Consider the following 24,343-nt stretch of genomic DNA (forward strand, 5'->3'; position numbering starts at 1 on the left):
TGGCTCCGTCTTCACAATCCTACAATTGATTGGACGACTACGCAAATCCTGGCATGGGGTTCCTCCTGTGCTGAGACATGTTTGTTTAAAGTATTGCCTGTCTGTTCTTCCTCCCCCAGGTCGTCTGATGTTCCACCTCCTCCATATCAAGATTTCACGGATGTGTTCAGTAAAGCTTCTGCTGATATCCTTCCTCCTCATAGAGAATGGGACTGTCCGATTGATCTCGTTCCAGGGAAGGTTCCACCTCGAGGCCGAACTTATCCGTTGTCTCTGCCTGAGACTCATTCTATGGAGGAATATATTAAAGAGAACCTAGCAAAGGGGTTCATTCGACCTTCTTCTTCTCCAGCCGGCGCAGGCTTCTTTTTTGTAAAAAAGAAAGATGGTGGTCTGCGGCCGTGCATCGACTACAGAGGTTTGAACGACATTACCATCAAGAACCGTTATCCTTTACCCCTGATTACTGAGCTCTTTGACAGAGTTAGCGGAGCTACCATCTTTACAAAGCTGGACTTGCGAGGTGCATACAATCTCATCCGGATCCGTGAGGGTGACGAGTGGAAGACCGCCTTTAACACCCGTGACGGACATTATGAGTACCTCGTCATGCCCTTCGGATTGAGCAATGCTCCAGCTGTCTTCCAGCATTTTGTCAATGAGATCTTCAGAGACATTCTATACCGTCATGTCGTGGTCTATCTAGACGATATCCTCATTTTTGCCAACGATTTAGAGGAACATCGTTTTTGGGTTAAAGAGGTTCTGTCCCGTCTCCGTGTCAATCATCTCTATTGCAAATTAGAAAAATGCGTCTTTGAAGTCAAGTCCATTCCGTTTCTAGGGTACATTGTGTCCGGTTCCGGACTAGAGATGGATCCTGAGAAACTACAAGCAATCCAAAATTGGCCGGTACCCTTAACCCTCAAAGGGGTCCAGAGGTTCTTAGGGTTCGCCAACTATTACCGAAAGTTTATACGAGACTTTTCCACCATTGTGGCGCCTATTACTGCTTTCACTAAGAAGGGTGCTAACCCGTCCAAGTGGTCTGAAGAAGCCATGCAAGCATTTCATCTTTTAAAACAAAGGTTCATCTCTGCGCCTGTTCTGAAACAGCCTGACATCGACTCTCCTTTCATCTTAGAGGTGGATGCCTCCTCCGTTGGAGTAGGAGCGGTGTTATCTCAGAGGGCTAAAGATGGCCATTTACACCCTTGCAGTTTCTTCTCCCGGAAGTTCTCCCCAGCTGAGCGCAACTATGCCATTGGCGACCAGGAGTTGCTAGCCATCAAGCTCGCTCTAGAAGAGTGGAGGTATCTGTTGGAGGGAGCTTCTCATTCAATCACCATACTTACAGACCACAAGAACCTTTTATACCTGAAGGGCGCACAATGTCTCAACCCTCGTCAGGCCAGATGGGCACTTTTCTTTTCCAGGTTCGACTTTAAACTCCAGTTCTGTCCGGGCTCTCAGAATCGCAAGGCCGATGCCCTTTCCCGCTCATGGGAGCAAGAAAATGAGTCAGAGTCTTCAGACAAGCATCCTATTATAAATCCGTTGGCATTCTCCACGGTAGGGATGGACTCTACGCCCCCATCAGGGAAAAGTTTTGTGAAGCCGATGCTAAGGAAGAAGCTCATGCATTGGGCCCATGCTTCCCGTTTTGCCGGACATACAGGTATCCAAAAAACCCTGGAGTTTATCTCTAGGTCCTATTGGTGGCCAACTCTGAAAAAGGACGTCTTGGAGTTTATTGCATCTTGCCCAAAGTGTGCCCAACATAAAGTATCCCGCCAGTCGCCTGCGGGGCAACTGGTTCCACTATCCGTTCCCCGTCGACCATGGACTCACTTGTCGATGGATTTCATTACAGACTTACCCATGTGCAACAAGTTCAATACCATCTGGGTGGTAGTTGACCGGTTCACCAAGATGGCACACTTCATTCCTCTCACCGGTCTTCCGTCAGCTTCCAAGTTGGCTCAAGTATTCATACAAGAGATCTTCCGACTCCACGGTCTTCCTGAAGAAATTATCTCAGATCGAGGAGTTCAATTCACAGCCAAATTCTGGCGAAGTTTATGTCAAGTCCTCCAAGTCAAGCTAAAGTTTTCCACGGCTTACCATCCTCAGACCAATGGTCAAACCGAGAGGGTGAATCAGGACTTGGAGGCCTTCCTCCGCATCTATGTGTCCTCCTCTCAAGATGACTGGGTTCAATTACTTCCCTGGGCCGAGTTCTGTCATAACAACCAGTATCATTCTTCATCTGCTTCAACACCATTCTTCACTAACTTTGGATTCCACCCTAAAGTCCCTGAGTTCCAACCGCTTCCAGCAACTTCTGTTCCCGCAGTGGATATCACCTTGCATCAGTTTGCCAATATCTCGAAGAGCGTACGATCAGCTCTGCTCAAGGCATCGTTCAGGTACAAGAAGTTTGCGGATAAGAAGCGTCGAGCAGTTCCTGCTCTCAAGGTGGGTGATCGGGTATGGTTATCCACGAAGAATTTGAGGTTAAGAGTTCCCAGTGTGAAGTTTGCACCTCGCTATATCGGTCCTTTCAAGATTGAACAAGTCATCAATCCTGTTGCTTACAGACTCCAGTTGCCTCCCTTCTTAAAAATACCCAGGACATTCCATGTTTCCCTGTTGAAACCGCTGATCTTGAATCGGTTTCATTCCTCACTTCCTCCAACTCCGAAAGTCCAAACTCAACGAGGCGTTGAGTATGAAGTGGCCAAGATCCTGGACTCACGTCACCGTTACGGTCAACTACAATATCTTATTGACTGGAAAGGTTATGGTCCTGAGGAACGTTCATGGACCAATGCTTCTGATGTCCATGCTCCTGCCTTGGTCCGGAGATTCCATTCCAAGTTTCCTCAAAAGCCAAAGAAGTGTCCTGGGGCCACTCCTAAAGGGGGGGGTGCTGTCACGATCCGGGTATCTGGACGCCATTTCTTACCCATCAGATGCCTCCTAAGGCTGGCTCAGCGCTCCAGGACCGGATTCCATCTGTTATCCTGATGTGTACATTCCTGTATCCTCTCCTGTCACTCTGGGACGCTGTCACAGTAAACGCCATATTACACCTGGCATGGCGTCTCCCGCGGCCTCCGCCGCTGTCCCTGAACTTCTGCATGCAGAGTATCTGAGTGGCGATTACGTCAGCCGCGGCCTCCGCTGTGTCCGCGTGGTTGGATGTGCATCTGTCAGCCTGGCGCCTCCTGTCTCCGGTGGCCGGCGCCGCCATTACTGTTTTCATTACCACATGGATTACAAACCAAACTTCCCTCCAAGTGTCTGCATGGGCGTAGCCATCTTGGATTCTGTCAGCTGATCATTTCCACCAATCTGTTCTCAGTATTGATAATCTGCATAATTGCCTAGCCAATCCCTTCCTTGCTGCAGGTATAAATACACTGTGCCTGAGCAAGGAAGGCGTCAGTGCTTTGGTTGTCAAACCTAGTTCCTGTTTGTCTCTCTCCTGTGATTGTCTTCCAGGTTCCAGCTCCTGTCTCAAGACTTCCACCATAGAGACCCGCACCAGCATTCCACCTGCGGTGTAGCCTGACTCTCCAATCCATTGTGGATTCATCTGTTTCCAGCTACAACATTACCTGCTTCCAGCTCAGCTTCCAGCAGAGTACAGCTTCCCTTAAAGGGCCGGTGTCCTTTCTACACTTTACCACTCTCCACCGGTATTATTATTTCTCCGCTCTCAAGTTCTACATTTCAGTTCATATTTCATCGCTCCCAAGTTCATTTATTATTTAACTGGTTCCAGCCAGTATCCACTCCGTGCTAACAACAGTCTGGTTCCAGCCAGTATCCACAGCAGCCGTTTTATCTTCAGCAACCCAGCTTTTCCTGGAACACCAGCTGGCACAATCCTGGGTTATCTCCATTGCTACAGTCGGGCCTGGTAAGGACTTTCCATCTAGAAGATCATAAGAACTATCTCACACTACCAGTGCCCTGTGGCTCCTGCCATCCTGTAGTACCCAGGAACTGTATTTATTCTTTGCTGACTTTTACGTTTTCTTTTACTGCTGCTGTGTTGCGGAGTTGTCATAATAAACATCATTGACTTTTATCCAAGTTGTCGTGGTCACGCCTTCGGGCAGTTATTATTCATGTTACTTACATGTCCAGGGGTCTGATACAACCTCCCAGGTTCCGGTACATCTCAGCCCCTACAACTGAGGCTGCCTCCCGTCAGCTCAGGCCCTCAGTTGTGACAAAGAGTCCTGACATTTTGTGATTGGTTAAGTTTAGGAGCCTGTTACTAGGTAGATGTTGTTAAGGGTATAGTTTTTTTCCTATTGGTTTGACAGTATGGCAAATTTGCATTTTAGTAGGAGGGTCTTAGTACAGTATATATATTGGCATCCATTTTAAATGATATATTTTGCTGTTTGGAAAGCCCACCATCCCACCCAAAGCAGTTTGTTAAGAGTATAGATTTATTCATGTTTTAATAAATTATACAAGTAAGGCTTAGCCAGGTGGGAAGACGCTGCAGATCAGTGGCCACATGTGACGCAGGAGGTCGCTGTGGGGCACTTACCCCTTCTAATTTAGGCTGTGTGTCCTACCTCTGCGAGGGGACCTGGGTGCCTTTTGTGAGGCGCTCAGACTGTGCTCGAGTAAGAGGGGGTGAGTCCTTCACAGCACGGTTGCGTCTTTGGGAGGGGCGTTTTAGTCATCCCTAATTCTCGATATTTGTTCAGTTGGGCTAGAGCTGATCTTGTGGCGCCTTCTTGGCCACCTTTGAGAGATTCTTATTCGGTCATGATTAATAAAAGCTGTGACCTTTAATCCGAACAGTTGTTGTCTGAGTCGTTATTTCTTCAACAGTTATAAGGTTATTTATGTATGGCTAATTGCAATAAGGAATTGATGCCTTCAGTGGCGTAACTAGAAATTTATTCTCCCCCAAGCCAAAACATTCTCTGGCGGCTCCCCTCCCCATCCATACTTGGCACTAGCTAAGTGATGAATTTGCATGTGGCCTTGCTGAAATGGGCGTGGCTTTGCATAAAGGGACGTGGCATTGCAGGAAAAGACTACCTTATACCCTAGATTTGCAACCTGCACACCCAGACGTTGGCCACCACAGGAAAAAAATAATAATCCTGATTCATGCCCTTTACATTATTTGTCATTTTTCCTCCTTATAGTAATGCCCAGTATACATTATGCCACACACCACAATGCCCGTTATGCCACACACTGCAATGCCCCTGAAACATTATACCACATACCACAATGCCAGTGATATAGTATACCACACACCGTCATGCCTGTGACACATTATGACACACACCGCAATGTCCGTGATACATTATGCCACACACTGCAATGACCCTGAGACATTATACTACATACCACAATGCCCGTGATATAGTATACCACACACCGTAATGCCTGTGACACATAGCGCAATGCCCGTTATACATTATGCCACAGACTGCAATGCCCCTGAAACATTAAAACACATACCACAATGCCCCTGATATAGTATACCACACACCACAATGCCTGAGACACATTATGACACACACCGCAATGTCCGTGATACATTATGCCACGCACCGCAATGCCCTTTACACATTAAGTCCTACAGTAAGGCTTCTAATTACTTTTAAATTACCTGCTCATTGCCAGGGGTTTCATGCTCTTGGTTCCATGCACGGTGCCAGGGGTTTTCATGCTCAGGGTGTCATGCCAGGGGTTTCATGCGGTAAGTCTTATGCTTGTTGCCAGAGCTATCATGTGCTGGGTTTCAAGTTTGTTGCCAGGTGGTAATATTCGTTGCCAGGAGTTTCATGCACTGGGTGTCATGCTCGTTGCTAGGGGGTAATGCTTGTTGCCAGAGATTTCATGAGCTGGGTGTTGTGCTTGTAACCAGGGGGTAATGCTTGTTGCTAGGCCTGTGCTCCCAGTGCCACATATGCCCCTAGTGCCAGATATTCCCCCACAGTGCCAGATACACATATGCCCCCAGTGCCCCATATGCCCGCCCAGTGCCAGCTACACACATACCCCCAGTGCCAAATATGCCCCCCCAGTGCCTGGTACACATATTCCCCCAGTGCCAGGTACACATATACCCCCAGTGCCAAATATGACCCCCGTGCCAGCTGCACATATACCCCCAGTGCCAAACATGCCCCCGCAGTGCCAGGTACACATATACCGCCAGTGCCAAACATGCCCCCTCCAGTGCCAGGTACAAACCCCCAGTGCCAAACATGCCCCCCAGTGCCAGGTACAAACCCCCAGTGCCAAACATGTCCCTCCCCCCGGGTTCCCCCGCTGCTGTGCGTTTTGAGAAGGAGGACACGGAGGGCACAATGCGTGACTCTCCTGTGTGTCCCTCCTGGGTCTCCGGCGGCAGCGGCGTGTCTGTCAAATGAAGTGCCGGTTCATGAGCCAATCAGAGCTCACGAATGGGTACTTCATTTAACAGATACACCGCTGCCGCCGGAGACTCAGAAGGGACACACAGGAGAGGCGCGCACTGTGCGCCCTCAAATGTCCTTCCCAAAACAGCTCACTAGGGGGCCGCAGACACTGCAGTCGCTTGGAGGCGCAGGGTAACGCCCCCCACGGCCCTGCGCCTCCAAGCGACTGCAGTGGCTGCGGCCCGCTAGTTACGCCAGTGGTTGCCTTTGTCTCTTTTGGTTAATTTTATAATTTTAGTTAAATTGAGGCTTCTATTTCACAGGATTACTTGCTATCAAAGGGAAAGTTATAGCAAACTGGTATTTATTACAGACTGTTTATAGCAACTGTGTTCTGCAACAATCATGCGTTGCCACTTGAAATGACAAAAACATGTGTGTGATATCTTGATCCCACATGTCGTGGCACCATTGAGTCCTATAGTAATATTGTAATACACAGTATTCATCCCCTTTACACTTCAATAACATGCTCCTTAAAGTTCTTCCTAAATATTGGTGGGCCAAGATTTAAGAAGCCTTGGAGAGTGATAAATTGCACGGTGATTAAGTACCAACCAACCAGTTTCTAACTGTCATTTTTCAAACACAGCCTGTCACATGGAAGTTAGAAGCTGATTGGCTGATACTTTTTCACCGTGCTAGTTATCACTCAGAAAGGCTTGATAAATGGGGGGCAAAGTTATTTACTGATAAAAGGGTTTCATGTCACATTCATAAATGTTGATTTTTAGAAAGATTTTAAGTTACTATTTATATTTTTTTCTTTCACCAATTGTCAAGTATCTGAGTGCAGGGTTTAGTTTTCATGGCTGTAACCACTTGCCTGGTATGCTCGCATCTGCCGAGCTGTGATTTCCTTGCTGTACTCACATCTGATGTGACAATGTCAGAAATGCTTATCGGTGGCTGCTGGAAGGTAATCTTCTTTCTCCTGCTGGGTTCTGCACATCCAGTCGGCCTCTCCATTGCTGCAGAAACCTCCCTCCTTGGCTTGTAAAGAAGGGTGAGCTTAGAAGTATCACTTATCTGTATCTGCCTGCAACCTGAGTCCAGGGACTTCAGGGAAGCCGCAGTTTACCATCTCTCCGCTGGTCACAGAGAGACTGCAGACACTGATCCAAACAGGACTGGCCAGAATCTGTTCTCACTGCCTCCCCATCCGGCAGCTCTCAGTGATGGGTGACCCCCCAAAAAAGGGTGGTAACTAGGGGTGTGCAATCAGTACCACTTTACAGAGCACAGAGTTCTTGAGACAGCACTGTCGATGCTTCTTGGTCCCTGCATCTGGCTTACCAGCGCTGGCATCTCCGCCCCTTCCACATGATATGATCTGCTCAGGGATTTGGATGGCTCAGGGAGCTAGTAAGACCTGTTACAGAGCTGTTCAAGGATACTCACCCCCTGCTGCTGGCTGCTCCTATTGTGGGATGTATAACTAGGTATTACAGTTTTATATAGTTTGTTAAATAAAAAAAACTACTGTGCTAATAGGGTATGTACGCAACTTGTAGTGGCAGTAACCCTTTCACCTGTGCACAGTAGAGGCAGCCATTTTGTAAGTGATCTAATGTTTCTTTGCATGGGGTCTACTAATGCCCTAGGCACCAGCAGTTCATGCATAGAAGTCAGGCATCATAAATGATTAGATGCCTCCACCAGGTGTAGCTGACAGGCTCACAGTTTCTACCATTGCAGCTTTATTTCAAATATATTCAGCTTTTTACATATCTCTGAGCAGGCAAACCCTTTAGTACCATATTAGAACTTCCATTTATTGTATTCTTTTTTTCCCTGTATCTCTGCAGTTTCATTCTACAATGGTCATTTTTAAGCCTAATGGCGTAAAAAGGTGCAAACTGTGAGTGTGCAAATATTGTATTCATGTTTTTTTCAAAACTTGTGTAATATCATTCTATATCAATACTGGCGACATGGTGAAGTTATATAGATGACATTTATTTTTATCTGGTGTAGTGATCAGGAATCCCTTTATCTTTTTTTCTCAGTATCTTAATAGCAATACAGATAACATTGTACTCACTTTCAATATAAGTGAAAGAGGTTGACATCTTAGCTTTGTCTATATATGTATCATACAGGACTGGATAAAAACAAAAAACTTTATCAAGACTACAGACTGTAATTCCTTTATAGACTTCAACAGTAACCATCATTTCAACTGGCTAAAATGCATCCCCAACAGTCAATTTTAGCGCATCAGGCGCAATTGTACTGATATGAAAACATACGAGGAACAAGCCAAAGTACTGGGGGATCATTTTACATCTAAGGGTTACGAAGGACAACTGCTTGAACAAGCCAAACAGTCAGGCGGACACCTAAATAGAATGGATGCATTATTGGATAAACCAGCTCCAAAAAAAGAAACTGCTATAGCTTTTGTTACCCAGTATAATAGTTAACATAGGCAAATAATGAAAATAATATCTAAGCACTGGAACATTCTGACCAATGATCCATTGCTGTCTAATGTTGTTGACTGTCACCCAAATTTTACTTATAGAAAAGCACGGAACATTAAGGACAGCATTGTTAGGAGTGCCATTGCCACTCCTTCGTTTGCGAGCAGCATTAAATCCAAAGTTTTCTTTCGCTGCGGGACATGAAGCATGTGTAGAATGTGCAGAAGTAAAGAAATGAAAGTAACTAGATACAAATCAATACAGACAGTTTTTAATATAGAGGACTTCATTATATCTAACACAATGTACTGTATTTATTTGTTAGAATGCTCCTGAGGAAGCCAATATGTAGGCAAAACTAAAAGAATGCTTAAGGAGAATCTTGCGGAACATGTCAGAAATGTAAAAAAAAAAACAAGTAGAAACACACAATGTTTATTTACACTTGAAACAATTTTGCTAGTGTAATTTAAAATATATAGGGGGGGATGTAATAGTGTGTGAGAATCAGAAAGTGAATGAATGTGGGAGATTTCTCCTGTTTTTTTGGGGGGGTTTCGAAATAGCAATCATTAACATGGCAAAATGAACCAGGTTTTGCAATGTAAATGATTGCCACGTTAAAAAAAAACAGGGGAAATTTCCCCAACTCTCTCACTTTCTGATTCTCAAACCCTATTAAATTTCTCCCATGGTGTCCTTTTGTGGTATTAAAATTGCCAAACCTGATAGAGATGTGTCCCTGGCAAAATTAAAAATGAAAATTATATATACATTGAAAACCCAGTGTACCAAATTTCCTTTGGAGTACCCTCCTTCCCCCTTCCTACAAAAAACGAACACATCTCAGTTTACGCATAACAACAATACGTACCTCTGACTAGAGATTAGTATTTTTACTGACCCCACTTCACTAGTATATCACTGGTCCCTTTATACCCTACACTACATTACTGATCCCTCTATTCCCTATACTACATACCTGACCCCTATATACCATACTACACCTCTATACCCTATATTACATCATTGACCCCTCTATACCTTGAAATTATTGACCTCTCTATAACCTACACTGCATTACTTATCTCTCTGTAAGCTTACACATATACACACACACACACACATACACACACACACACACACACACACACATAGGAATGTAAACTCACATAAATAGAAACGCAAACACAGACACTCATATACATATACAGTATATTCCCTTTTATTGTGGAACTCATGCTGCAGCTTGGTTATTAATTTATTCTGCACACACTTTATTGCATAGGTACACATATACTCATATACATAGATAAACAAGCACATGCACCAGGGACATGCAGTCAGGGGAGGCAGTGCCTCCCCTGTCATTAAAGGGATTAAAAGAATACAGAGAAGATACTTATGACATGTTCTGTGTCATAAGTATCTTCTTATAGTAACCTAATCTATTTTAGCATCAAAAAAGAGATTTCGGAGGCACCTTGAACGGTGCCTCTCGCTGCTAATTGTAAATGGCCGGAAGCAGGGGGCGGGCAGGGGGCGTGGCCATGCAGAGGTCTGTAAAAGCCCATTAAAAAAAAGCATTGGAAGCGGCACCTATAGAGGTGCCTCAGTGCAGCAAGGACGTGCTTTCAGCCCATGAAAGCACGCCCCTGTCACAGTGATTGGGCAGCAGCAGACAGGGGGGAAAAAATCCTGCTACAGCAGCCAGTAAGCAGTCAAGTTCCCCGTTCCCCCAGCCAAGACACTCCGGCTGCGGCATTGATAGATGAAACGCCGGCATAGTGTACTGTACGCCAGGGAGCCAGAGAGAGGACACTGCACGTCGGGAAGCCAGAGAGGGGCGACTGCAAGCTGGGGAGCAGTCCCAGCAGCAGCTTCCTGTACTGCCCGAGTTGAGTCCCTAAATTTCCCCTCGTCTCATGCTGTGCCCTCTCTTGTGGATTTCTGGACACTCGACTGCAGCTCATGAACCCCCGGAGGTCCTGGCCTGAATAGTGCTGTGCTCTCCCTGGATAAGGCAGGGCCAGCGCAGGGACACTCCCGACCACCCTCCTCGCCGCCCGCAACCCGCCGCCATTTAAAACGTGGATCAGAGATAGGGTAGTTGCAGCAGCATCAGCCAAGCCATTCAACTTCCAAGGCAGCGCTGGGCTGGCACTAGAGGAGCTGTGAGCGGGAGGAGTGATAGCAGTGGCTGAGGAGCAGGGTAGCTGCCAAAAAACATCCCCGCTGACCGCACCGACTGTCTCCCGAGCCCCGCACCACGCTGTCTGGCTCCCGGCTCCCGCACCCCACCGACTGTCTCCCTGCCCCCGCACCACGCTATCTGGCTCCCGGCCCCCTGCACCGCGCTGTCTGGCTCCCGGCCCCCGCACCACACTGTCTGGCTGTTGGCTCCTAGTCCCCGTAGCACACTGTGGAGAGGATGCGGCTGCGGGACTCCGGCGACAGAGCAAAGAAGAGGAGGCGGATTGCTTTGTCTGGAGCCGGTGGATCTGCTGAGTCTGCTGAGTATGGTAAATAACACATACACAACACACACTCTCTCACACACACACACACACACACACACACACACACACACACACTCTCTCTCCTAAGAGCTCTACCTGGCACAATATGGGGCTCTACCTGGTGCAGTGTGTATATGGGGCTCTACCTGGTGCAGTGTGTAAATCCAAGATAGCCGCCACAAGCCAATTACGGCTTGTCGCGTCATGTCATCGCCCCGCCCCCCGGCCAGTGCCTCACCAGCAACTGACCTCACCGCACGCCACTGACATGCACCCATACTGAACATTGGTACACATATATCAATATACAGTTCATAGGTACATACATATCTTCATATATAAACACATACAGACATACACAGGAACATAAATACACACATAGATTTATATATATATATATATATATATATATATACTGTACTGTATATAGAAATGTAAACATGTGACGTTGAAAGCATGGGAATATAATATGCTGCAGACAATACTGCATGACTAGCAGTGGCACACAGGTAGTTGCATCAATCATTGGGGAGTTCCGGATTAGGGCTTATACTGTACATAGGTACACATATATACAGATACACTTATACAGAGGTGCATACATACATACATACATACATACATACATACATACACACACATAGAGACACTCTTATATCCATATACAGATACATATATACATGGATACATATATGCACACATGTATACCTATATACAAAATAGGCAAGCACTAGAGGACAGAGCAGCAGTATGCCTGGAAAGATGGGTCACAGTGGGGTTGGGGGTAGCGGCCTGAGGCTAAGGTAGCTTATAAGACCTGCTGCTGCTACCGCCAGTAGCTGGTGGCTCTTTGTCATTCCTCCCAGCAGGCAGTGTTTGTGACCTGTGAGGTGAGTTGGGTGCAGGGAGAGGCGGGCCCTTAGATGGCCCCATAGCAACAGCACTCCCTGCACCCACGGCAGTTACGCCACTGGCAATGGTGAAAATCACCATTATGTACTGGATTGGTTCTTTGGTAATGGCTACTTTAGTAATATATCCAGGCTCATCAGGAATGTTGTCTATATTCTTTCCTTTAGCTATTTAAAACCAAACAAAAAGTATTTGAACAATGAGACACTGGTGCTTAATGTTTATTCTTACAATGTAAAAATAACTTGCTTTAGTGCATTCATTTGAGGGGATGGGTATGGGATACCGGAAGTCAGGATGCCGGCGGTCAGAATACCGACACTGGCATCTCAACTGCTCAGAATCTCGACAGGGGTGCAGGAGGCAGGTATCGCTAAATCTTCTCCCCCCCCCCCCCCCTTCATCCTTCCCAAATCCTAATACTCCTTCCCCAAAGAATATAAAGTGCGAGAAGATTGGACTTGATTTGATTTTTGCTTTCTTCTTAAATTGCTCAAGATCCTACCGCTTCCTTTGTACACCATTGTTCCTGTATCCTTCAAATGATATTAGAGAAATGTGTATTTTGTACGGCCAACCACTCCTTCAAGGCCGAGAACGGTGGCTGAAGTGCTAGATGTATTCCCATTTGGGAAGAGACTGTATAACCGCTAAGCTAGCCCCAAACATTAAGAGCCAGTCCAGAACTTTGTCCTATCTCAGTGGTGAAATGTATAACTGAGGTCTTACATCTTTACACTTGTGACCAGGCCTATAGCCTGAGGTGTCATGCGTCAGTCGGTTGCTATAGTAAACAGGAAAGCTACAGTATGTTGCTTGGTGTGTAATAAGTACTGTGTCACGTAAAAAGCTGCCTTCCATAGTCTGATACTGAAGGGGGTCTCCAAAGCCTTATTTTGTTGTTTGTAAGATGGAAACATTTCAATAAACTTCAATTTTACTGTTCTCATCCTTTGTGCATGTTATATGTTGTCAGAACCCAAAGGAAAGACAAGATTATGACATTTGTATTTGTCACTTAGGTGCTGGTAGTATGAGACCAAAGACATGGACATGCTCAGATATAAAACTGAGGCCATGGAGATAGATGAGGCTTCCACAAGTCATGCAGTGCATGTGAACCACCCAGCATCAGTACTGGGCCCCCTAGTCACCAACGTTGTGGGAAGGTGAGATATTATATACTTACCTTAAGCATATTGTCTTCTCTACACAGCCCATCAGAATAAAATGAGATAAGCAGGCGAGGGGCCATATAGACCTGAACTAAATAAGAGTCCTGACATTTTGTGATTGGTTAAGTTTAGGAACCTGTTACTAGGTAGATGTTGTTAAGGGTATAGTTTTTTTCCTATTGGTTTGACAGTATGGCAAATTTGCATTTTAGTAGGAGGGTCTAAGTACAGTATATATATTGGCATCCATTTTAATTGATATATTTTGCTGTTTGGAAAGCCCACCATCCCACCCAAAGCAGTTTGTTAAGAGTATAGATTTATTCATGTTTTAATAAATTATACAAGTAAGGCTCAGCCAGGTGGGAAGACGCTGCAGATCAGTGGCCACATGTGACGCAAGAGGTCGCTGTGGGGCACTTACCCCTTCTAATTTAGGCTGGGTGTCCTACCTCTGCGAGGGGACCTGGGTGCCTTTTGTGAGGCGCTCAGACTGTGCTCGAGTAAGGGGTGGTGAGTCCTTCACAGCACGATTGCGTCTTTGGGAGGGGCGTTTTAGTCATCCCTAATTCTCGATATTTGTTCAGTTGGGCTAGAGCTGATCTTGTGGCGCCTTCTTGGCCACCTTTGAGAGATTCTTATTCGGTCATGATTAATAAAAGCTGTGACCTTTAATCCGAACAGTTGTTGTCTGAGTCGTTATTTCTTCAACAGTTATAAGGTTATTTATGTATGGCTAATTGCAATAAGGAATGGATGCCTTCAGTGGCGTAACTAGAAATTTATTCTCCCCCAAGCCAAAACATTCTCTGGCGGCTCCCCCACCATCTATACTTGGCACTAGCAAAGTGATGAATTTGCATGTGGCCTTGCTGAAATGGGCGTGGCTTTGCATAAAGGGACGTGGCATTGCAGGAAAAGACTACCTTATACCCTAGATTTGCAACCTGCACACCCAGACGTTGGCCACCACAGGAAAAAAATAATAATCCTGATTCATGCCCCTTACATTATTTGTCATTTTTCCTCCTTATAGTAATGCCCAGTATACATTATGCTACACACCACAATGCCCGTTATGCCACACACTGCAATGCCCCTGAGACATTATACCACATACCACAATGCCCGTGATATAGTATACCACACACCGTAATGCCTGAGACACATTATGACACACACCGCAATGTCCGTGATACATTATGCCACGCACCGCAATGCCCTTTACACATTAAGTCCTACAGTAAGGCTTCTAATTACTTTTAAATTACCTGCTCATTGCCAGGGGTTTCATGCTCTTGGTTCCATGCACGGTGCCAGGGGTTTTCATGCTCAGGGTGTCATGCTCGTTGCCAGGGGTTTCATGCGGTAAGTCTTATGCTTGTTGCTAGAGCTATCATGTGCTGGGTTTCAAGTTTGTTGCCAGGTGGTAATATTCGTTGCCAGGAGTTTCATGCACTGGGTGTCATGCTCGTTGCTAGGGGGTAATGCTTGTTGCCAGAGATTTCATGAGCTGGGTGTTGTGCTTGTAAGCAGGGGGTAATGCTTGTTGCTAGGCCTGTGCTCCCAGTGCCACATATGCCCCTAGTGCCAGATATTCCCCCACAGTGCCAGATACACATATGCCCCCAGTGCCCCATATGCCCGCCCAGTGCCAGCTACACACATACCCCCAGTGCCAAATATGCCCCCCCAGTGCCTGGTACACATATTCCCCCAGTGCCAGGTACACATATACCCCCAGTGCCAAATATGACCCCCGTGCCAGCTGCACATATGCCCCCAGTGCCAAACATGCCCCCCCCCCCCCCAGTGCCAGGTACACATATACCGCCAGTCCCAAACATGCCCCCTCCAGTGCCAGGTACAAACCCCCAGTGCCAAACATGCCCCCCCAGTGCCAGGTACAAACCCCCAGTGCCAAACATGTCCCTCCCCCCCGGGCTCCCCCGCTGCTGTGCGTTTTGAGAAGGAGGACACGGAGGGCACAATGCGTGACTCTCCTGTGTGTCCCTCCTGGGTCTCCGGCGGCAGCGGCGTGTCTGTCAAATGAAGTGCCGGTTCATGAGCCAATCAGAGCTCACGAACGGGTACTTCATTTAACAGATACACCGCTGCCGCCGGAGACTCAGGAGGGACACACAGGAGAGGCGCGCACTGTGCGCCCTCAAATGTCCTTCCAAAAACACCCGCACTAGGGGGCCGCAGACACTGCGGTCGCTTGGAGGCGCAGGGTAACGCCCCCCACAGCCCTGCGCCTCCAAGCGACTGGTGGCTGCGGCCCGCTAGTTACGCCAGTGGATGCCTTTGTCTCTTTTGGTTAATTTTATAATTTTAGTTAAATTGAGGCTTCTATTTCACAGGATTACTTGCTATCAAAGGGAAAGTTATAGCAAACTGGTATTTATTACAGACTGTTTATAGCAACTGTGTTCTGCAACAATCATGCGTTGCCACTTGAAATTACAAAAACATGTGTGTGATATCTTGATCCCACATGTCGTGGCACCATTGAGTCCTATAGTAATATTGTAATACACAGTATTCATCCCCTTTACACTTCAATAACATGCTCCTTAAAGTTCTTCCTAAATATTGGTGAGCCAAGATTTATCAAGCCTTGGAGAGTGATAAATTGCACGGTAATTAAGTACCAACCAACCAGTTTCTAACTGTCATTTTTCAAACACAGCCTGTCACATGGAAGTTAGGAGCTGATTGGCTGATACTTTTTCACCGTGCTAGTTATCACTCAGAAAGGCTTGATAAATGGGGGTCAAAGTTATTTACTGATAAAAGGGTTTCATGTCACATTCATAAATGTTGATTTTTAGAAAGATTTTAAGTTACTATTTATATTTTTTTCTTTCACCAATTGTCAAGTATCTGAGTGCAGGGTTTAGTTTTCATGGCTGTAACCACTTGCCTGGTATGCTCGCATCTGCCGAGCTGTGATTTCCTTGCTATACTCACATCTGATGTGACAATGTCAGAAATGCTTATCAGTGGCTGCTGGAAGGTAATCTTCTTTCTCCTGCTGGGTTCTGCACATCCAGTCGGCCTCTCCATTGCTGCGGAAACCTCCCTCCTTGGCTTGTAAAGAAGGGTGAGCTTAGAAGTATCACTTATCTGTATCTGTCTGCAACCTGAGTCCAGGGACTTGAGGGAAGCCGCAGTTTACCATCTCTCCGCTGGTCACAGAGAGACTGCAGAGACTGATCCAAACAGGACTGGCCAGAATCTGTTCTCACTGCCTCCCCATCCGGCAGCTCTCAGTGATGGGTGACCCCCCAAAAAAGGGTGGTAACTAGGGGTGTGCAATCAGTACCACTGTACAGAGCACAGAGTTCTTGGGACAGCACTGTCGATGCTTCTTGGTCCCTGCATCTGGCTTACCAGCGCTGGCATCTCCGCCCCTTCCACATGATATGATCTGCTCAGGGGTTTGGATGGCTCAGGGAGCTAGTAAGACCTGTTACAGAGCTGTCCAAGGATACTCACCCCCTGCTGCTGGCTGCTCCTATTGTGGGATGTATAACTAGGTATTACAGTTTTATATAGTTTGTTAAATAAAAAAAACGACTGTGCTAATAGGGTACGTACGCAACTTGTAGTGGCAGTAACCCTTTCACCTGTGCACAGTAGAGGCAGCCATTTTGTAAGTGATCTAATGTTTCTTTGCATGGGGTCTACTAATGCCCTAGGCACCAGCAGTTCATGCATAGAAGTCAGGCATCATAAATAATTAGATGCCTCCACCAGGTGTAGCTGACAGGCTCACAGTTTCTACCATTGCAGCTTTATTTCAAATATATTCAGCTTTTTACATATCTCTGAGCAGGCAAACCCTTTAGTACCATATTAGAACTTCCATTTATTGTATTCTTTTTTTCCCTGTATCTCTGCAGTTTCATTCTACAATGGTCATTTTTAAGCCTAATGGCGTAAAAAGGTGCAAACTGTGAGTGTGCAAATATTGTATTCATGTTTTTTTCAAAACTTGTGTAATATCATTCTATATCAATACTGGCGACATGGTCAAGTTATATAGATGACATTTATTTTTATCTGGTGTAGTGATCAGGAATCCCTTTATCTTTTTTTCTCAGTATCTTAATAGCAATACAGATAACATTGTACTCACTTTCAATATAAGTGAAAGAGGTTGACATCTTAGCTTTGTCTATATATGTATCATACAGGACTGGATAAAAACAAAAAACTTTATCAAGACTACAGACTGTAATTCCTTTATAGACTTCAACAGTAACCATCATTTCAACTGGCTAAAATGCATCCCCAACAGTCAATTTCAGCGCATCAGGCGCAATTGTACTGATATGAAAACATACGAGGAACAAGCCAAAGTACTGGGGGATCATTTTACATCTAAGGGTTACAAAGGACAACTGCTTGAACAAGCCAAACAGTCAGGCGGACACCTAAATAGAATGGATGCATTATTGGATAAACCAGCTCCAAAAAAAGAAACTGCTATAGCTTTTGTTACCCAGTATAATAGTTAACATAGGCAAATAATGAAAATAATATCTAAGCACTGGAACATTCTGACCAATGATCCATTGCTGTCTAATGTTGTTGACTGTCACCCAAATTTTACTTGTAGAAAAGCACGGAACATTAAGGACAGCATTGTTAGGAGTGCCATTGCCACTCTTTCGTTTGCGAGCAGCATTAAATCCAAAGTTTTCTTTCGCTGCGGGACATGAAGCATGTGTAGAATGTGCAGAAGTAAAGAAATGAAAGTAACTAAATACAAATCAATACAGACAGTTTTTAATATAGAGGACTTCATTATATCTAACACAATGTACTGTATTTATTTGTTAGAATGCTCCTGAGGAAGCCAATATGTAGGCAAAACTAAAAGAATGCTTAAGGAGAAGCTTGCGGAACATCTCAGAAATGTAAAAAAAAACCAAGTAGAAACACACAGGGGTAAATTTACTAAGATTCGTGTTTTCCCGTTTGAGGTCAAAGTTCAATCACGAATGACATCGAAAGTGTAAATATGCAACTTTTTGAATTGATTACGACTAATTTACTAAGCTGCCGTATTCTGCATTTTCGGGTTTTCCGGTGTCGATGTCATTCGTTTTTTTAGGCAGTGTTTTACGTGAGTGACTTGTAAAACACTGCCGACTTTAATACAATGAATCTCGGCCGGATCTGAGAGATTCGTGCTGGGCTTCATTGTGCACTTTGTTTAAAAATAAAATAAAGTTTAAATGTTAAAAAAAAATTGCGCGAGGGGCGTGGCCTGACGGGCTAGGGAGAAGGACGTGCCTTGGAACTGCTCCTACACGGCGTCCTAATAAAAACAAAAATACAACACCAAATAGCCCACCGGGTCTCCCCATATCCTCTACTATACCTCTGCTGCTGAAAGGGGGTCGGAGGAAGCGGGTTGCGGAGCCGGAGGACGCTCAGAGCGCCCTTGTAGGTTGCGGCCCACTTCATCCCCCTGAGCCGGGACCTCAATTTCACTAGGTGCCTGCGCGGATCTCCAGGGCAACGGAACGGAGCCTCCCGTTCCGCTCGTTGCCGCGGCTACAGCGCTGCCTCTCCTGCTCCCCGGAGACTGGGACCTAGTGGTCCGGGTCCTGGCCTCCCCCTGCATCCACGCCGGCACTCACCCCTCACACAGAGCTCACTGGCCGGGTGCTACTGGACACTTCCCCGGGCTGTACACCTCCCGGCGGCCATCTTTAGTGTGGGCAAACCTGCACTTCCAGCCAGCTCCTGCGGCTCCTACATGCTGATCGACTGGCCTGGTCTGGGAAGTTACACTGAGCACTCCTGTCAGCAACCTTACATGCCTTGTGATAGGGGTATGCTGGAAAGGGCATAAAGGTGCTCTACCTCCCCATTCTAATCCTTTCTTTGATTGATATTTCTGTTTATATTCTTTTTTCCTTTCTTTTATTTTCTTATTTTAATTGTTTTTTTGTTTGTTTTTTTATACCCATTTTGCTATTTTTATACTTTCTTAATATTGGTCTCTCCTCTGGAAAATCCGTTTCCATATATACGCAACCGTCACTGCTGGGGGCTCGACATTCTTGGTCACCTCACCTATACACAGTGAAGCCAGCTCTCTTGGAGTACATTTCTATACATTAAATAATCTGTAATGTCATAGGAACAGCTTTGGAGCTCCCCCAGCTGGTGAGAAATCATATTGCAGAGCATTTATTTCTATATACATTTTTTTTTTTAATCCTTTTTTATTTATTTATTTATTTATTTTATTTTCTCTCTCTACGTCTCTTACACCTTGTCATACGCTATTGCTATTTCAACACCACAAGTTCCTAAATATGGATAAGTACATGGCTAAAACTCCTAGAAACCCCCGAGGCTCACAAGCGAATAAAGGTCGGGGTCGGGACAACATTCCTGCAGATAGTACTCAGTCACTGGCATCTGGTCTCAGCAATAGTCCTTTGGAACGCTCATCACTTACTACAACAAAGGATCCCACCAAATCTTTTACTACGCATGAGATTACTGACATACTGGCTTCGCTTCTGGATCAAAAATTGGCTCCCTTGAAGGATTCATTGGACTCCGCTCTTACCCAATTGAATCATCATGATCAACGTATATCGGAGGCGGAGCAAAGAATCTCAGACCTTGAGGATGATTTAACGACGGCCAGAACGGCGCTCACTGAACAGGATAAAATAGTGACGTCCATGCAAGAGAAACTTGAAGATTTAGAGAACAGAAATAGAAGAAGTAATGTGCGCCTTATAGGACTCCCGGAAACGGTGAAACCTTACGAACTTATGAACTTGGTCTCTCAGTGGTTGCCAAGGGAATTGGGATGTATATCTGATTCTGAATCACTGCTGATTGAACGTGTTCACCGTATCGGTCCGGATCGACAATCTACCAAGGATAGGCCTAGACCGGTTATCATGAAGTTTTTAAATTACGCTGATAAGGTCCGCCTGCTTGATGCTTATAGAAAACGTTCCACTCTCAAGTACCAAGAGTCCAAGATCCTACTTTTTCAGGACTTCTCATATATGGTGGCTGCAAAGAGACGAGAGTTTTCCCCGATATGCAAACAGCATGTTCGAGATGGAGCTCCGGTTTGCCCTACTTTATCCGGCTAAGCTGAGGGTCACGTACTCAGGAAAATCCTATTTCTTTGATACTCCGCAAGCTGCAAAAAACTTTGTGGACTCATTGGCTTCTTCACGTCCATCTAGGATGGATGATGCGGATTGACACTACAGAATTTCATCTTGTGGACATCTTTAAATCCATTGAACATTCAGGTTATGGATGACGGTTTATAGTTTGGAATGTTTTTGGTTTCTTGCAGGCTGTTTAATGCTTAGCTATGCTGTGATATTTCAAGGGTGTTGCTGGAGTCTTACAAGGACCAAACTTCTTGTTGAAAATCTCATATCTAGGTGTACCTTTACCTTTTTCTTCTTCGGCTCGCTCGCCCTCTTTTTCTTATTCTCTTTCTGCATCTCACTGATTTCCCTTCTTTTTTTTCTTCTTTTTCTTGTTCTTATCCTATTTTCTCAGTTTTTAAAATGCTCTAGTTCTAAATGTCCGTCTAGTTCGAAATCCGTATTGTTACACGAGTATGATTGTGTCCTGCAATGTTCTGCAGGGCTGCTGCTCAGTCGGACATACTACTGGGTTCTTATAAGGTTAAAATGGTTTATGATGATTGTTGAAAATTTAATTGTGGTTAACACACATGATTTTTTCCTACTACATGTGATATGTTTACATTTCCCCCCATTGGGCCGGTATTCACCTCCCCCTTGTCCGCGCGCTGGGACGGGTAAGGATTTTCCAAAGGAAGTTTATACTGTTATGACTTGGCCTAGGGTGTGTATTGGTTAAATGACAGCGACTGTAAATCCTTCTAAAACGATAAAAACGGCCCTTAAATTAGTAACATGGAATGTGGAGGGCTTAAATTCCCCTATAAAGAGGAAGAAGATTCTGACCCACCTAAAACGTTTACGACCGGATATAGTTTTATTACAAGAGACACACTGGAAGATTTCTGATCCCAATGTGGTAAGAGATACATGGATAGGAGATTTCAAAACAGCATCCTATACATCAAAACAAAGAGGGGTTATGATTATTTTTAGCAAATTTCTTGTTTATAATATTAGTGACAGCTTGGTAGACCCTGAGGGAAGGTATCTATTTTTAAAACTGACTATACATGGTATATCTTACACGATTGCTAATATTTATGCTCCCACGGGACCCAATGCCCTCTTTTTCACGGATATTTATGCAAAGTTGCAGGACTGGGCAGAAGGCGCTATTATTCTGGGTGGGGACTTTAACTGTGTTCAATTGACAGGACTGGACAGATCCACAGCTGCCACTACCCATGGCTCAGCTGCTCCCCTATCGCTTTCGTTGCTGACTAATACGATGGGATTGTGTGATCCCTGGAGGTGCCAACATCCAGATTCTCGTGAGTATACGTTTTACTCACACCCTCATCATTCCTCGTCCAGATTAGATTATTGGCTGATCACGGATACTCTTTTGCAACAGGTAGTACACTCCCAGATAGATCCAATTCTCCTTTCTGACCATGCTCCGGTGTGGTTCACTATAAAGTTAAACACTCCAATACCACGTTCTTATAATTGGAAGTTTCCAGCTTATATGGAAAACTCTTCAGATTTCCGCCTACATCTTGAACAGTCATTTCTAAATTATAAAACTGATAATATGGAACATATCGGGGACATCAACCTATTTTGGTCCGCCTCGAAGCCGGTAATACGGGGTCAGATCATGGAGTATGTCTCCAGGAGACGCAAGGCACTGAATAATCAATTAAATGATCTTAGTCAAAATTTAACTAGAACTTATGATATACTCTCTTCACATTATTCACTTGAAAACCGCCAGGCTTATCTTACTGCTAAACAACAATACGATGCCCTATGCACTGAGCGGGCAAGCTTTTCTCATGATATTCGTAGAAACAAGTTTTTTAGAACTGGCAATAAATCGGGCAGGTTGTTGGCAAATTTGGTTCGGTCGTACTCTGCTCCTTCACGCATCACTCAACTGTCAACTGATCTCACCTCTAACGTTTTGGATACTCCTGCTATCTCGGAGGAATTCTTACGTTACTACCAAATTTTGTATAAATCTCCTCCTGACCATCCATTTTTGGATAAGGCAGGACTTCCGGTGTTGACGGAGGAAGAGAGAGAATCTCTGACGACGCCAATTCAGGAACCTGAAATATTATCTCTAATCAAATTGTTGAAAAAGGGGAAGTCCCCTGGGCCGGATGGTTTTGGGGCGGAGTATTACCGAATGCTGGCTCCTCACTTAATGCCTTATATGCTAGCTCTTTTTAATTCTATATTACAAGGGAATTCAGCCCCGACCGGGTTTGATGAGGCTAGAATAGTGGTCTTTCCCGAAACCGTGAAAATATCCCAAGTATGTCCAATCTTATAGGCCGATCTCCTTACTAAACCAGGACTTGAAATTATTTACCAAATTACTAGCGTTTAGACTTCAGCCCATTTTACAGCGAATTTTACACCCAGCTCAAAATGGGTTTGTTAGAAACAGAACTTCAGTACATAATATCCGTACTTTAATGGCAGCGATACATAGCTCGAGACAATCAAAGTCTCACAAAGCCCTTATAGTCAGTTGTGATGCAGACAAGGCATTTGACCGTGTCTCCTGGGCTCATATATTGCGAGTCCTACATGCCCAACATTTTGGTACTAAGTTTATTGATGTTTTTAAAACATTATATGCCACTCCACAAGCGTATATCACGATCAATGGAGTAAACACAAAATCATTTCAGTTATATAGGGGTACAAGACAGGGGTGCCCCCTCTCCCCCTTGTTATTTAATCTGGCTTTAGACCCGCTCATACGCACGTTCATAAGTGATGTATCTTGGAAAGGTATCGAAGTGGGCTCTCACTCTATAAAGGTCTCCGCTTTTGCGGATGATCTTCTACTATATTTCAGTGACCCCATGACATCCTTTCCCTCACTATTGACCGCACTAGAGAATTTTAACTTAATATCAGGATTTTTAATTAATTTTGACAAGACTGAGGCACTGGCACTGGGTGGAGACGCGAGGGTGGGATGGGATGATGCGTTCCCATTTAAATGGGCGCATAACTACATAACATATCTTGGTATACGTGTATCATCTGATCCCTCGGAATTATACTCTTTAAACTTTTCTTATTATATTAATAGGATGATCGAGGACTTTACGAGATGGCAACATCTGCCAATCTCTTACTTGGGTAGGTGTCACTTGTATAAAATGGTGTCTTTTCCTCGCCTACTTTACCCGATACAGATGCTTCCGTTTTTGCTATTAAAAAAAGATATACATACACTAAATAAAGCCATTACTAAATTTATATGGGCGAATAGGCGTCCTCGTATAGCGCTGTTCAAATTAAAACAACCACCCTCACTTGGAGGAGTTAATCTCCCCTGCCCGGAAGATTACTCCTTAGCAGCTAATTATAGATGCGCCCTAGATTGGATAGGTAACGGAGACAATTTTGTTAACAAGGCTCTGGAACAGGCTTTGTATCCCAGTTATGATTTGCTACAGATACTACATTTTCCGAATTCCTCTATATTACAGGATATAAAATCAATTCCATTATTATATGCTCCTTACAAGGCGTGGCAGCAAATTAGAAAACGTTCTAAACTCACTCTGACTCATTCCTTGTTCCAGCCTTTATTTGGGAACCCGGCTTTTCAGGGAGGGGAAGCGGGCAGGATTGTACGTGGTTGGCACC

At 45.0% G+C, this 24,343-nt stretch overlaps 2 long non-coding RNA genes across 3 annotated transcripts in view; one reads left to right on the forward strand and one right to left on the reverse strand.

Annotated features, from left to right (window-relative positions):
• The window catches only part of LOC134910301 (uncharacterized), a 320,048-nt gene that overhangs the window by 282,059 nt on the left and 13,646 nt on the right, over window positions 1–24,343 (forward strand). Inside the window, exon 3 of the long non-coding RNA XR_010176164.1 lies at window positions 13,353–13,499. This is a non-coding gene — a long non-coding RNA (uncharacterized LOC134910301). The remainder of the gene's footprint in view (window positions 1–13,352; window positions 13,500–24,343) is intronic.
• The window catches only part of LOC134910300 (uncharacterized), a 252,730-nt gene that overhangs the window by 108,246 nt on the left and 120,141 nt on the right, over window positions 1–24,343 (reverse strand). The window lies entirely within an intron of this gene.

This window comes from Pseudophryne corroboree, chromosome 4, assembly GCF_028390025.1.
Source record: "Pseudophryne corroboree isolate aPseCor3 chromosome 4, aPseCor3.hap2, whole genome shotgun sequence".
Taxonomy (NCBI): Eukaryota; Metazoa; Chordata; class Amphibia; order Anura; family Myobatrachidae; genus Pseudophryne; species Pseudophryne corroboree.